This window comes from Berghia stephanieae, chromosome 10 (assembly GCF_034508935.2).
Source record: "Berghia stephanieae isolate SIO BIC M18660-M18661 chromosome 10, UCSD_Bste_1.3, whole genome shotgun sequence".
NCBI classification, from domain to species: Eukaryota; Metazoa; Mollusca; class Gastropoda; order Nudibranchia; family Aeolidiidae; genus Berghia; species Berghia stephanieae.
Window position 1 is genome coordinate 20,477,309 of NC_088369.1, and position 15,763 is coordinate 20,493,071.

The 15,763-nt window shown below is 38.4% G+C and overlaps 1 protein-coding gene across 1 annotated transcript in view; it reads left to right on the plus strand.

Moving 5' to 3' along the window:
• The first annotated feature begins 3,445 nt into the window (after positions 1 to 3,445).
• The window catches only part of LOC144980779 (uncharacterized), a 41,590-nt gene continuing 29,272 nt past the window's right edge, over positions 3,446 to 15,763 (plus strand). The window contains exon 1 of the mRNA XM_078928583.1: positions 3,446 to 3,483. The gene's annotated coding sequence lies outside the window, so the exon portion shown is untranslated. The remainder of the gene's footprint in view (positions 3,484 to 15,763) is intronic.

Here is a 15,763-nt window from a genome sequence, read left to right on the forward strand (position 1 = left end):
ATTATATTATATTATATTATATTATATTATATTATATTATATTATATTATATTATATTATATTATATTTATTGGTTTCTGCTATTGTAGGTTGTGTCTACTTCCGGCCAGGCGAAACACAAAATTAATTATTACTCACTACACATACTAGTTTTATATGGCATTAATTAATGATAACACAATGTAAGTCCATCACCTACACCTATTCACACATGTTTCTCGCTATGTAGAATTTTCGAGTTCCCCACTAGAGGCAGTGAGTGGTAAGAAGATTAAATGGGACAGAGTTAGATGGCTCAGTTTTTTATTTATATATATTTCTCACGGGAGTTAGTAAATCACAAGGACCCAATGATATTCCAGGATTTGGCCTTGCCTGGTTCTTTACTGGTGATTTTCTTGAGACCAGTCGTATTCTGCGTGTCATCGTTGTTAGAGTCTTGTAATCTTGAGTAATTCTTATTGGATTCAATAGTCTTGTGTCACGTCGCCCAGAAACGGCAGTCATCGTGGTTCTAAACAAAGAAAATTGGTACTTTTTATTCTTCATGCTGGTTAGAACTTTTCATATGCCTTGTGATCAGAATGCGTAAAAGTCAAAACATGATCAAATTTATGTTTTTTTTCCCCTCTGGATACGCTTTTGTGCTCACCCGGAAAATATTTCATAGGGGCGTCCGCCATTGTTCCGATAGTTTAGAGCCAGTGTTACTAAGTTACCATGCGTCATTAGGAAGGAAGTGACGTTACGACTGCTGAAGAGTATTATGCCTAGGGCAATAACAATTAACATATGGGCGACGCAGTGAGAATATGTATTGATTTATTTACAATCCTGGGAAAGTTAAGAAAGATTCGAAATAGATCACTTCACTCAGTCCCCTGTAGATAGTATGCGCTTGGCTAAGAAGCTCATAACATTGCCATCCGGAAGTATTACGGACCAACACACAAAACTGTGTGTATCCATGAACGTTTATAATCAGGTTAATACAGTTCAGTGAGCATTACTCATAAACGCGGATGGCAAAAAACAATAACAAAGACCTGAGTGACGTCATCTGCATACTATCTATTCCTCACATTGCTTGGCTGCACAGAAGCGAATAGATAAAAGTCAACTGTCAGAAGATGTGGACTGTAAAAAAAATTGTTTAAAAAAAAAAACAAACACGGAGCGTTTCGGACTCAAAACCCTTCGTCAGTCAAAAACTAAAAGAGTAATGATACATCATTTGAAATCTCTAGACAGACGATAGAGAAGTATTTTTCTGGTCTTGTCCGGGAACCTCTATGGTGTAATGGGAGCACGCCTCACCGATAATGTTATGCGTTTAGTTTAAAAACACAAAACATGCGCCAGCCGGACATGACGCACCAACACGCAAAACTATGTCTAACCTTGAAGGTTTATAATCTGATTGATAGAATTTAGTGAGAGCTCCGTATCAAAAAGGAGGCTAAAAACAATAACAAAGAGCTGAGTGACGTCAATTTCGTTCCTTCTATATAGGATCTCCCCTCTTTCCCCCCCCCCCCTCCCCATCCCCGCACCACCACGACATTCCACGCACAATAATCATGGGCACGGCTGGGCGGAATTACCCAAGGTTACCTTCACGATTACCACCACTATAATTAAATAGCCTTCAATGGGGTGTTTCTATTTTTCCGAAACCCGCCGAAACCCGACAAAGTTATGGAAAGTGGGCAACAGTGGCGAGTGAATCTGGGACTCAGAGAAGTATACACCATTGGGGAGTGAACCTGAGACTGGGTTTCGGCGGGTATCGTAAAAAAAAGGAACACCGGCCTTCAATGCCACGGTTCGTAATAGCTGATCTGTCTCCCACTACGAAAAATTCGTAGCATGACGAAATAATTTTTACTTCAATAGGATTCAGTCGTGACGTCATTTCCCTCGTAATGAAGCAGAGCAACTTAGTAAATGATTCTAACTATCGGAACAATGGCGGACACCCTTATGAAATATTCATCCGACGAGCATAATAGTGGATCCAGAGGAGAAAAACATTATAAATCTGATCATGTTTTGACTTTTATACATTCTGATCACATGACATGGGAAAAAGGTCAAGCCAGCATGAAAAATAACAAGTAGGCCGACTTTCTTTGTTTAGAACCAATCTGCTGGTTGCTGGGCGGACGTGACATCAGACTATTGGATCCAATTTCAGAACATCCTGAGCACCTCTAAGTCATTACAAACTAACTGAAAATGAAAGTGGATTCTGGACTACATCATTTTAAGAATGTTGTAGTGTTATTTATTCTATTTGAGGGTAAAATATTGATCTATAGATAGTATGCGCTTGGCTAAGAAACTCACAAAATTGCCATCCAGAAGTATATTGGACCACCGCACAAAAGTGTGCTTTTATATAGAGCAATATCCACTACATGTGCTCATTGCGCTTTACGAGGGGTCCCTGACCAATAACAACAAGTAACATGTAGAACGAGACATGACGCCTGTTAGGCGGTATTACATTTTTTTTTTCTGACAGAGCAACGCTGTTAACGGCCAGGTACTCATTTTTACACATGAGTACGGAGAGAGAGAATGTGAGTAAAGACCATTTTCCAAGGAGCAACAGCAACACGTAACATGTAGAACGAGACATGACACCTGTTAGGCGATATTACAATTTTTCTGACAGAGCAACGCTGTTAACGGCCAGGTACTCATTTTTACACATGAGTACGGAGAGAGAATGTGAGTAAAGACCATTTTCCAATGACTCAACTATCCGCCGAGAGAGATTCAAACCCAGGACCATCTGATCCGAAAGCGAGTGTCATACCACAAGACCACATTATTAAAAAAATATATATAATAAAGTTTATCAGAGCGACAATTACTTTTATGACTTTAAAACTACGAATTTTTATATAGACTGTTTTCAAGTCGGTAGACAGGTCTGCTAACAGGAATCACTGAAGCGAAGCAACAAACAACACATTAAGTCCAGACCACAGCACCACCTCTGAGCATGAAGTCCCCATTGAATGGAGAATTGAGTATATACAACCCACGGCGACAAAGTGGTATTAAGCCGGGTAGGTTTCGATTCTGAAAAAAAAAGAATTTATAATAATAATTAAGAGACTTGAATTAAAGTTTATGTTTTATTGAGGGGAATGAATTGGACTTCTAAAATTAACAACAAGTAAAATTTCAATTTGTTGTTATTTTATATTTAAGATCAGTTTTAGGTGCCTTGTTTAACCTGACAACAATACCGTTTTTATGTGATGGGTCACATATGATCGTTAATACATGCCGGGTGGGCACGGTATTGACTAGTTGTTGACACATTCTTTAGTAAATGCGTTTGCTACCAAATTATGTCCCTTGTTTGGTGACCAAATAATAATAATAATAATATCGCGCAGATCTTTCCACACAAGACAGGAATCTCAGTTATTGTGGTTTGTTGTGTTGTATGAAGGGAGTGATTTTGTGAGTTTAGACACTTAGATAGCCACGCCTCTTGGACGTAGCCATCATTATACTTATAGATAGTTCGAAGATGACGTCACTCAGGTCATTGTTATTGTTTTTTGCCATCCGCGTTTATGAGTAATGCTCACTGAACTGTATTAACCTGACTATAAACGTTCATGGATACACAAAGTTTTGTGTGTTGGTCCGTTATACTTCCGGATGGCAATGTTATGAGCTTCTTAGCCAAGCGCATACTATCTATAGCGTAGCCATCGTTAACATATAGACTGACACTAGAACCGTAGCCATCGTTAACATATAGACTGACACAAGAACCGTAGCCATCGTTAACATATAGCCTGGCACGAGAACCGTAGCCATCATTAACATATACTGACACTAGAACCGTAGCCATCGTTAACATATAGCCTGACACTAGAACCGTAGCCATCATTAACATATAGCCTGACACTAGAACCGTAGCCATCATTAACATGTAGACTGACACTAGAACCGTAGCCATCATTAACATGTAGACTGACACTAGAACCGTAGCCATCGTTAACATATAGACTGACACTAGAACCGTAGCCATCGTTAACATATAGACTGACACTAGAACCGTAGCCATCGTAAAAATATTATAGCCTGACACTAGATCCCTCTGGGACTGGCAGTTTGACGTCATTTTTTAGTTTTGTGCAGCGTCCAGTAAGTCGTTAGCAGAGCTCAAGGAAACAAGTTATTTCATTGGTTGAACTATTGAATACAACTCATGATTTGTTTTCTTTTGTGGCAAAAGACTGGCATTTTGACGTCATTTTTGGTCAATGTCAGGCTATAACTATACGATGGCTACGCACCAAACCATGATTAAAGATTGTCGTCATTTTTTTAGGTTTTTGCACTGCCGAGTGAGTTGTTAGTATCTAGAGCTCAAGGAAACAAGTGATCCCATTGGTTGACTTATTGAATAAAACTCACGATTTGTTTTCTTTTGTGGGCAAAGACTTGTCTTTTGACGTCATTTTTTGGTCAGTGTCAGGCTATAGATAGTATGCAGATGACGTCACTCAGGTCTTTGTTATTGTTTTTTGCCATCCGCGTTTATGAGTAATGCTCACTGAACTGTAGTAACCCGACTATAAACGTTCATGGATACACACAGTTTTGTGTGTTGGTCCGTTAGACTTCCGGATGGCAATGTTATGAGCTTCTTAGCCAAGCGCATACTATCTATAGATAGTTCGAATATGACGTCAGTCAGGTCTTTGTTATTGTTTTTTTTTTTGCCATCCGCGTTTATGAGTAATGCTCACTGAACTGCATTAACCTGACAATAAAAGTTCATGGATACACACAGTTTTGTGCGTTGGCCCGTTATACTTCCGGATGGCAATGTTGTGAGCTTCTTAGCCAAGCGCATACTATCTATAAAGGTAACCGATGGCTCCGCTCGGACACAGTCACCATAATGCAAACAGTGATAGGTAAATATAGATAGTATGCGCTTGGCTAGGAAGCTCATAACATTGCCATCCGGAAGTATAACGGACCAACACACAAAACTGTGTATCCCTTAACGTTTATAGTCGGGTTAAAACAGTTCAGTGAGCATTACTCATAAAGGCGGATGGCAAAAAACAACAACAAAGACCTGAGTGACGTCATCTTCAAACTATCTATAGATAGTATGCGCTTGGCTAAGAAGCTCATAACATTGCCATCCGGAAGTATAACGGACTAACAAACAAAACTGTGTGTATCCATGAACGTTTATAGTCTGGTTAATACAGTTCAGTGAGCATTACTCATGAACGCGGATGGCAAAAAACAACAACAAAGACCTGAGTGACGTCATCTTCGAACTATCTATAGATAGAATGCGCTTGGCCAAGGAGTTCACAACATTGCCATCCGGAAGTATAACGGACCAACACACAAACTCTGTGTAACCATGAACTTTTATAGTCTGGTTAATACAGTTTAGTGAGAACAACTCACAAACGAGGATGGCAAAAAACAACAACAAAGACCTGAGTGACTTCATCTTCGAACTATCTATAGCAAACTTCACAGGTTTTATTATCGATGGTATGTATCTAAGTAAAATGCGCACTGTTCAACCGATTGATCGATAGATAGAAAGAAGTTGACGTCACTCAGGTCTTTGTTATTGTTTCTTGCCATCCATGTTTATGAGTAATTATCACTAAATTATATTAAACAGACTATAAACCTTCAAGTTTACACATAGTTTTGTGTGTTGGTACGTTATATTTCCGGATGGCAATGTTGTGAGTTTCTTAGACAAGAACACAGCATCTATACGACCAACAAAGAAAACTAAGTGCAAATTTCAACGTTGATAGATAGAACGAAGATGACATCACTCAAGCCTTTGTTATTGTATTTTGCCATCCGCGTTTGTGAGTGATTCTCACTAAACTGTATTAACCAGACTATAAAAGTTCATGGTTACACACAGTTTTGTGTGTTGGTCCGTTATACTTCCGGGTGGCAATGTTGTGAACTTCTCGGCCAAGCGCATACTATCTATATTATGATCGTTTTATGTGTTGGCATGTCATATCCGGCTGGTGGATGTTATGAGTATTTTACTTTAACGCATAGCACCAATAGATGGCCTTATATTTACACGCCTGCTGCTGGCCTTGTGAAAGTGTTTACCATGTTCGTTGGACCGCGGTCTTTGTAAACTCATGACCATCAAATAACGTCAGAAGACAAAGAAATCGTGAGTTGTATTCAACAGTTCAACCAATGGGATCACTTGTTGTTAACTTGAGCATAACTAAAGACAACTCACTAGGCGGTCCACAAACCTAACAATGACATCAAATTATGGGCCGCAGTGGGTGTCAGGCTGTAAATTAACTCACTCAATCCTAGACACTTTTGATGCTTTTCAAAATTGGAAAAAAAAATGTATTTAAAATGGGCATGTACATAAATAGTTTTATTCAACTACCATAAACATCTAAAAACTAAAAACATTAGCTTTGATACTACGCCTATAATTTGTCTCAGAAAAAGGTAATAAATAGGCATGGGGTAAAAGTAAGCCGGGTAAACAACGGATATGGTCGGGGTTAGGGTTGAGTGAGTTAACTATGGTCACGGTTGGAGACAACTGAGGGACAGAATCCTAACCCATAAGACATCTACATAAACCCAGTACAGAGAGTTCCACTATAGATAGAATGAAGTTGGCGTCACTCGGGTCTTTGTTATATATAGTAAGCGCTTGGCTAATAAGTTCACAACATTGCCATGTGGAAGTATAACGGATCAATACAACAAACTGTTGTAAACCATGAACGTTTTTATATGCCTTGGCTAATAAGTTCACAACATTGCCATGTGGAAGTATAACGACCAACACACTGTGAAACCATGAACTTTATTGTCCGGATAATACAGTTCAGTGAGAATTACTCATAAACGCGGATAAATGGATTTTTAAACGATTAATGTTGCAAATAGTTTTGTGTGTTGAAATTATTCATCTTGCGAAAGGAACATGTGAGTACCTTAGTAAAACGCATAGCATCGATAGAATAAATGAGGTTGACGGCACTGATGGGGAACACTGTAAATAATAATGGTGTCGTAAACGACAACAGACTCAGCAAATTGTTTTTGAAATTAGAAAAATCACTTATAAAAACGAAACTGATCTTAAAATAGTAATCTATAGATAGTATGCGCTTGGCTAAGCAGTTCACAACATTGTCATCTGGAAATATAACGGACAAACACAAAAAAAAATATGTGTAACCTTGATCTGTTATAGCCAGGTTAATAGAGTTTAGTAAGAATTACTCATAAACGCGGATGGCAAAAACAATAACAAAGACCCGAGTGACGTCAACTTCGAACTATCTATATTGCACATTGTAACTAATGGGAATGGTCTATAGAAAAGAACGTAGATGACGTCACTCGGGTCTTTATTATTGTTTTTTTTTTTTGCCATCCACGATTATGAGTGGTTCTCACTAAACTGCATGAACCAGACTATACAAGTTCATGGTTACACGTAGTTTTGTGTGTTGCTCCGTTATATTTCCAGATGGCAATGTTTTGAGTTTCATAGCCAAGCGCATACTATCGTAGCCATCGTTAACATTACGATGGCTACGATACGATCTATATTACCTTCCCATGTGTTCGATGTCATTTGTTACATTGCAAAGTGCGCTCAAAGTGATCCACATAGTGAAAAGTGTTCACGGCTTTTTAAATATCTAACATCACGATTGGCATATTTACACCTTTCATAAAAAAAGCAACGTGTTTATATTTGTTAAGAAAGATCCAATCGTTGGACAGCAACAAATCATGTGATTGATGACATGGTTGGACAAACACCTGATTATATATAGATAGAATGCGCTTGGCCAAGGAGTTCACAACATTGCCATCCGGAAGTATAACGGACCAACACACAAACTCTGTGTAACCATGAACTTTTATTGTCTGGTTAATACAGTTTAGTGAGAACAACTCACAAACGCGGATGGCAAAAACAATAACAAAGGCCTGAGTGACGTCATCTGCATACTATCTATAGATAGAATGCGCTTGGCCAAGGAGTTCACAACATTGCAATCCGGAAGTATAACGGTCCAACACACAAACTCTGTGTAACCATGAACTTTTATAGTTTGGTTAATACAGTTTAGTGAGAACAACTCACAAACGCGGATGGCAAAAACAATAACAAAGGCCTGAGTGACGTCATCTTCGAACTATCTATAGATAGTATGCAGATGACGTCACTCAGGCCTTTGTTATTGTTTTTGCCATCCGCGTTTGTGAGTTGTTCTCACTAAACTGTATTAAGCTGACTATAAACGTTCATGGTTACACAGTGTTTGTGTGTTGGTCCGTTATACTTCCGGATGGCAATGTTGTGAACTCCTTGGCCAAGCGCATTCTATCTATAGTGTGGACTAGGCTAAGAAACTCGCAACATTGCCATCCGGAAATAAACGGACCAACGCACAAAACTATGTGTAACCTTGAACTTTTATAGTCTGGTTATACAATTTAGTGAGAATTTCTCATAAACGCTGATGGCAAAACGCAATAACAAAGACCTGAGTGACGTCAACTGAATATTATCTATAGATCGCTCCCAATGAAAGTCCATAATGGCTAAAAGATAAAATAATATTAGCAAAAGTGCTGTGAAACTACGGAAGTCTTCCCGGAATATCTCCATACCTAGTTTTAATATGATGCTGAAGTATTCAGTGGGTAAAGAAACACCAATGGGAGCGATCTATATTCATGTTTTCGTCCAATCGAGTCATCAATCACATTATGTGTTGAAGTATTCAGTGGGTAAAGAAACACCAATGGGAGCGATCTATATTCATGTTTTCGTCCAATCGAGTCATCAATCACATTATGTGTTGATGTACAACAATTGGACATTTCTTAACAAATGTAAACACGCTGTTATAAACATACCCATGTGTCAAGCTGAATCAAATGGCCAATCGTGATGTTTGAGACTTAAAAATATGTGAACACTTTTCACTATCTGGGTCACTTTGAGCACATTTTGCAATGTGACCAATGACCTCGAGCACATGGAAATTTAATATAGATCATGCTCATTGGATCATAGGAGTTGTGTGGCTATGTGGTCTTGTAGTATGACACTCGCTTTCGGATCAGAAGGTCCTGGGTTCCAGCCTAGCTCGGCGCATAGGTTTATCCATGGAAAAGGCCTTTACTCACACACATTCTCTCACCGTACTCAGGTGTAAAATGAGTACCTGGCCCTTAACAGCGTTGTTGTCTCTGACCAAAATAATAAATTGTAATATCGCCTAACAGGCATCATGTCAATTCGTACATGTTGCTGTTGGCCAGGGATCCCTTGTAAATCGTTTTGAGCAAGTTAAGTGGATATTGTGCTATATAAAAGCTCGTTTTTGCTTTAAATTTTGTTTTTGTTTGTTTTTCTTTTTGTTTTTTTTTTTGTTTTTTTTTTGGGGGGGGGGGGTTAGGGGGGGGTGGGGGGGGTTGAGGGGGGGGGGGAGCGGACCGTATCGAAATTCTAGTTTTTATAGATAATATGCGCTTGAAGAAGCTCATAACATTGCCATCCGGAAGTATAACGGACCTACACACAAAACTGTGTGTATCCATAAACGTTTATAGTCAGGTTAATACAGTTCAGTGAGCATTACTCATAAAAGCGGATGGCAAAAAACAAAAACAAAGACCTGAGTGACGTCAACTTCGAACTATCTATAGATAGAATGCGCTTGGCCAAGTACCAACACACAAACTTTGTGTAACCATGAACTTTTATAGTCTGGTTTATGCAGTTTAGTGAGAACAACTCACAAATGCAGATGGCAAAAACAATAACAAAGGCCTGAGTGACGTCATCTTCGAACTATCTATAGCTTATACCCTGCTGGGAAAATTAAACTGTTTTCCAACAATGTGTAACATAGGGCAAACCAGTGTAAAGACGTAAATCGTATAATTTATTGTCAACGATTTCTATTTCAATTTTTTTTTTTTAAACTACCAGATCAAAAGGAATTAATGATGTGTGACACACAGGCATAGACGGGTATTACGTATATCGGGATTAACAAAGTGATGAAAATCAGATTGAAAGTCACAATAAATATGAAACTCTTAAGTTAATTTATCTTCTGTAGATAGAACGACGTTGACGTCACTTATGTCTTTGTTATTGTTTTATTTTTATTTTTTTCACATCCTCATTAATGAGTAATTTTCACAATCAAAGGGACGGAGATCGATCCCGGGTTCAGTCTAGCGGTTTGAGTAAGCAATAAGTATCTTCTCCCATTCTGTTGTATCGGTTCTTACCATGGTCACGGACTGTTCCCCAGTTTAGGTTGTACAATACTCTTCAACAGTCGCAACGTCATTTCCTTCCTAATGACGCATGCTAACTTAGTAACACTGGCTCTAAACTATGAACAATGACGGACGCCCGCATAAAAGCGTATCCATAGGAAAAAAAAAAAAAATTTGATCATGTTTTGACTTTTACACATTCTGATAACAAGGCATATGAAAAGTTCTCACCAGCATGAAGAATATAAGGTAATGATTTTTTTTGTTTAGAACCAAGATGGCCGCCGTTGCCGGGCGGCGTGACATCAGACTATTGAATCCAATTTGGCAGCGCATTTGCAGCCCATCCCTCCAGATGTAATGAGATCGACCGCTTTTACCATATCTGCATGGTCATAGGACACCGTCTTTTCTTGTAATTCATCGCCGTGATTAGCCAATCTCTATAGAAAAATGAAAAATATATGAACAGTACTCCCTTCTAGATCCAGCTCTAAAGCTGTGGCTTCTCTTTGTAAAATGAAACCATTGACATAGGATTTTAATCAAATAAAAATCATTAGACCTTAAAATTTGTATTATGAGACCAGAGAACTCCGCCCACTTCTTAAAGGCTCCATACACGCACGGTTTTGATAGGCGTCCGAACCACGATCAGGCAAACCGGGGTGAAAACGCAATGTGTGTGGCCAAATACCTGGCCGATAAACCTAGGTACGGTCGATCGCCCGCACAGCCCGCTTTGCTTAATATTTTTCGAGGCGATCGGCGATCGGGGGCGTGGCAGTATAAAAAATTGGACAATTTTTTCCGGATTTTCGATGTTTTGACGTCAGATTCGTGGTCAGCGTCGAATTTACAATAGGTTTGATACCAAGAACTATATTTTTACTCCAAAAATTGATGAAATTAGAAATAAATTTTAATTAATATTGAGGCTATGTGGCCGACAGAAAAGTGCCCCTCCCTGTTTTGTGATGGATCAAGTGGTATGACTCTCGCTTTCGGATCGGAAGGTTCAGGTTTCGAGACCCGCTCTGAGTGGCGCAGAGTTGAGTCCTTGGAAAAGGCTCTTTACTCACATTCTCCTCACCGTACTCAGGTGTAAAATGAGAACATGGCCGTTCGTTGTCTTTGTTGGGAAAAAATGTCACATCGCCTGACAGGCGTCATGTCTCGTCTTTCAAGTCTAATATTGCTGTTGCCTTGGGACCCCTTGTAAAGCGCTTTGAGTACGTGGATATTGCGCCAAATAAATGCTGTGTTATTATTTTTTTTTAATAATATTTTTATAAATGTTGCGCCAGGAAGAGGTAGATGGCAAAAGTTTCGTTCTTGTTCATCGTAAAACTTATAAAGGATTTCATACAAAATAAAAAATAGTTTTCATAATTTTCAATGTAATGATATAATAATATGCCAGTTCTTTTTTTTTTTTTTCCTCCTCACCCGTTGACGCGACATGACGGTCGACCTTGACACAGACATTTGGGATTGGCAGATGCCAAAAAGCCTTGGAATGGGGTGGGCATTGTAACCTTGAATTATAATCTACAAACAACGCCCCCCCCCCCCCCAAAAAAAAAAAAAAAGAAAAAGAAAAGAGCTGTGTGCGTGTGTGTGGTGGTGGTGGTGGTGGTGGGGGGGGGGGGGTGCGAATGCGAGTAGTCCCGAGGAGTACCTGTTTAACCTGCCACGGGAACACTGTCGATTTGTTTTATAAATAATAATAATAATAATAATAATAATAATAATAATGATAATAATAATAAGAATAATAATAATAATAGTAATAATAATAATAATAATAATAATAATAATAATAATAATAATAATAATAATAATAATAATAATAATAATAATAATAATAATAATAATAATAATGACGATAAATAAAAAATTTTTATTGTCCACAAAATGGAAAAATTTCCGTGGTCTACGTTGCTTTTAAACTTAAATCGGATTGCAAATGTATTGATGTTATGCGTATTGGAAAAATACTCACGACATCTCCATCGGGGTATAACATATTAACACACAAAACTGCAAACGCGAACGTTCATTGTCTGATTGATATAACTTAGTGATAAGTTAATTATAAAATGCTGTCTAAAAGCAATAACAACGGGTTGACTAACGTCAAATTCATTCCTTCTATTGATGCTCTGTGTTAAATTAAAATACTCACAAAGTCCGCCAGCCATAAATATCACTCCAGCCCAAAGATCTACATGGAACCTTGAACGTTATAGTCTGATATATTTTAATGAGAACTAATCATAAAAATGGGTGTCAAAAAACAATAACAATGAGATGAGTGACGTCAATTTGGTTCCTTCTATAAATATCCAAGAACTTTACTCACTCCATCCGCTCTCTCCTCCTTCAATACATATGAATCTATTCTCTCATCACTTTTTTGTGCGGCTATGCATGTGATCTTGTGAAATGACACTCGCCTTTGGATCGGACGGTACTGGATTCGAGTCCCGCTCTGAGTGGCGCATAATTGAGTCCTTGGAAAAGGCTCTTTACTCGCATTCTCTCACCTTGTTCACTGTTAAAATGAGTACCTCGCTGTTTACAGCGTCGTCTCTGTCGGGAAACAATTGCAATATCGCTTAACAGTCATGTCTCGTCTAACATGTTTCTATGTTGGCCAAAGACCCTTATAAAGTGATTTGAGCACCTTTATTGAATATAGCGGTATATATAGCGCAAGTAAATTTTTCTCTCTTTCTCTTTCTCTCTCTCCCTCTCTCTTTCTCTCTCTCTCTCTCTCTCTCTCTCTCTCTCTCTCTCTCGACATGTTAGATTATTATAGCTATTGCTACATATGATGCGAATATCTTGGACGGTTATTGATGCTATGAGTTTAGGTAAAATGCTCGCAACATCCACCAGTCGGAAATAAAGTACCGTCATACAAAACTACGAGTAACCTTGAACGTTAAAAGTCTGATTGATATAATTTAGTGAGAACTAATTACCAAAATGACTGCCTTAATACAATAACAAAGAGTGGAATGATGTCAATTTCGTTCCTTCAACAGTCTAATTGATATAATTTAGTGAGAAGTAATCACTATTGTGGCAAGACGAAAGATAGAATAACAGACAGTAACTGGGATCGGTTCTGTCGGCCACATAGCCTCACTATTAATTAAAATTTATTTCTAATTTCACCAATTTTTGGAATAAACACACAGTTCTTAGTATCAAACCTATTGTAAATTTGACGCTGATCACGAATCCGACGTGAAAACACGCGAAAATCCGAAAAAAATTGTCCACTTTTTTATACTGCCACGCCCCCGATCACCGATCGCCTAAAAAAATATCTCCCCGTATGTGGGCAAAAATCATCTGCGATAAACGCAGGGATGGGGTCAAAGCGATAGGTCATCCGTCCCGCTACCAGCGGATGTCGGCGTCTATGGGGGGCTTTAGACATGGAGTGACAACGAAAACTTCAAAAAATTGAGAGTTTTTATATAGCGCAATATCCACTTGAAGTCTCAAAGCGCTTTACAAGGGGTCCCAGGCCAACAGTAACACTTAACATGTAGGAGGAGACATGACGCCTGTTAGGCCACATTACATTATTTTTTTCGGAAAGAACAACGCTGTTAACGGCTTGGTAGTCATTTTACACCTGAGTACGGCGAGAGAATGTCCGTGAAGAGCCTTTTCAAAGGACTCAGCTATGCGCCAAGCGAGGCTCAAACCTGGGACCATCCGATCCGAAAGCGAGTGCCATACCACTAGACAACATAGCCGCTCCTCATGATATAGGATATACATAAGTATCATATTAAAAATGCATGTGGTCGAGATGGAAGAATAAAATATTATTCCACCCCTTCTCTCTAAATAGTAACGCGTAATGATATCAAGTTGACAATAATAATTTGTGACGTCAGATTATCAAACGTTAAATTTCACTAAGATTAGATTTTTGAAAAAAGAAGTGGCTATCATTTAAATATTTTTGAAAATGTCTTTTACTCAGAGATGACGGCGTTTTGGAATTCGAACTCGCAAGCTGGTGCAGCAGTTGGGAACAATAGCCTCCAACAGTCATGACGTCACTTCCCTCGTAATGACGCATAGTGACTTAGTAACTGGTTCTAAACTATCGGAACAATGGCAAACGCCCTTATGCAATACTTCGACGAGCATAAAAGTGCATCCAGAGGAGAAAAACATTATAAATCTGATCATGATCATGTTTTGACTGTTATACATTCTGTTCACATGACATATGAAAAAGTTCTAGCCAGCATGGAGAATAAAAAGTTCCGATTTTCTTTGTTCAGAACCAGGTTTCTCGTTGCTAGGCGGACGTGACGTCAGACTATTGAATCCAATTCCGGAATTCCAAAATGCAAGAATGTAAAAATCGTTTTTAACAGGGTTGCCAGATTAATTGCAGGCATTCTGCCAACTGGATTTTTAAAAATCTGCCAAATACCACACAAATCTGCCAAACCGTACTATTTATACTTTGAAAACTCATCAGTTTTGTTAACAAAAAATTCTCAAGGCCGATGTCATAATTTTTTTTTCATTTCCCAAGTTTAAAACAATCACTAATACATAAGAATTGCCATGGAAAACGCTGAGTAGACCTATACATTCATCCATAGGCCTCGGAAAATAAAATCTGCCAAATATCTGCCAAACTGCCAAACCGATTTTTCTCTGCCAGACGACTTCAAATTCTGCCCAAAAAAAAGGACATTTGGCAGAAAATCTGCCAAATTGGCAACCCTGGTATATAATATCATGTTTATGTACAGCACACTGCCTTTTTTCCTATTTTGGGACACACATGGTATTATATCGCTACTAAATATCTATGTGAAAACACTCGCACAATACATGGACACACCTACGATACTTTCAAACTTTTTTATTTTCTCTTTTCTTTTTAATGCCCACCAAATGTCTTTTCACAAACCAATAATAAGCTGTGACAGGTTTGTCAGTTTGGCGATTTAAAAGCCACATTTAATAAAACTCGGCTTCTGTATTGTGTTGCAATTTTTTTGGGGTTGTTTAATAGTTTGTCTTTGTTGTGTTGTTTTTTTTTGTGTTTTTTTTTTCGTTTTGCTCTTTTTGGTTTCTCTTTCTCTTTTACTTGAGGTATGCGGGGGGGGGGGGGGGGGGGCTTGGATTGTTTTTTTTTCTGGGTACTTATTTATTATTCGTTTGTTTGTTTTTTTAATTTAAAAAAATAGCAGGATCATTAGAGCATATTTTACAGGTATGATAACCGGACGCAAATATGGGCTCGTTTTGTCATTGTTGTTATAGACAATATTTTACTTTGGTCTAAGAGTATTTTCATCAAAACAATGAGGCCATAACAATTTCCGATATCAGACCTGCAAATAAGTACACGTTCCAA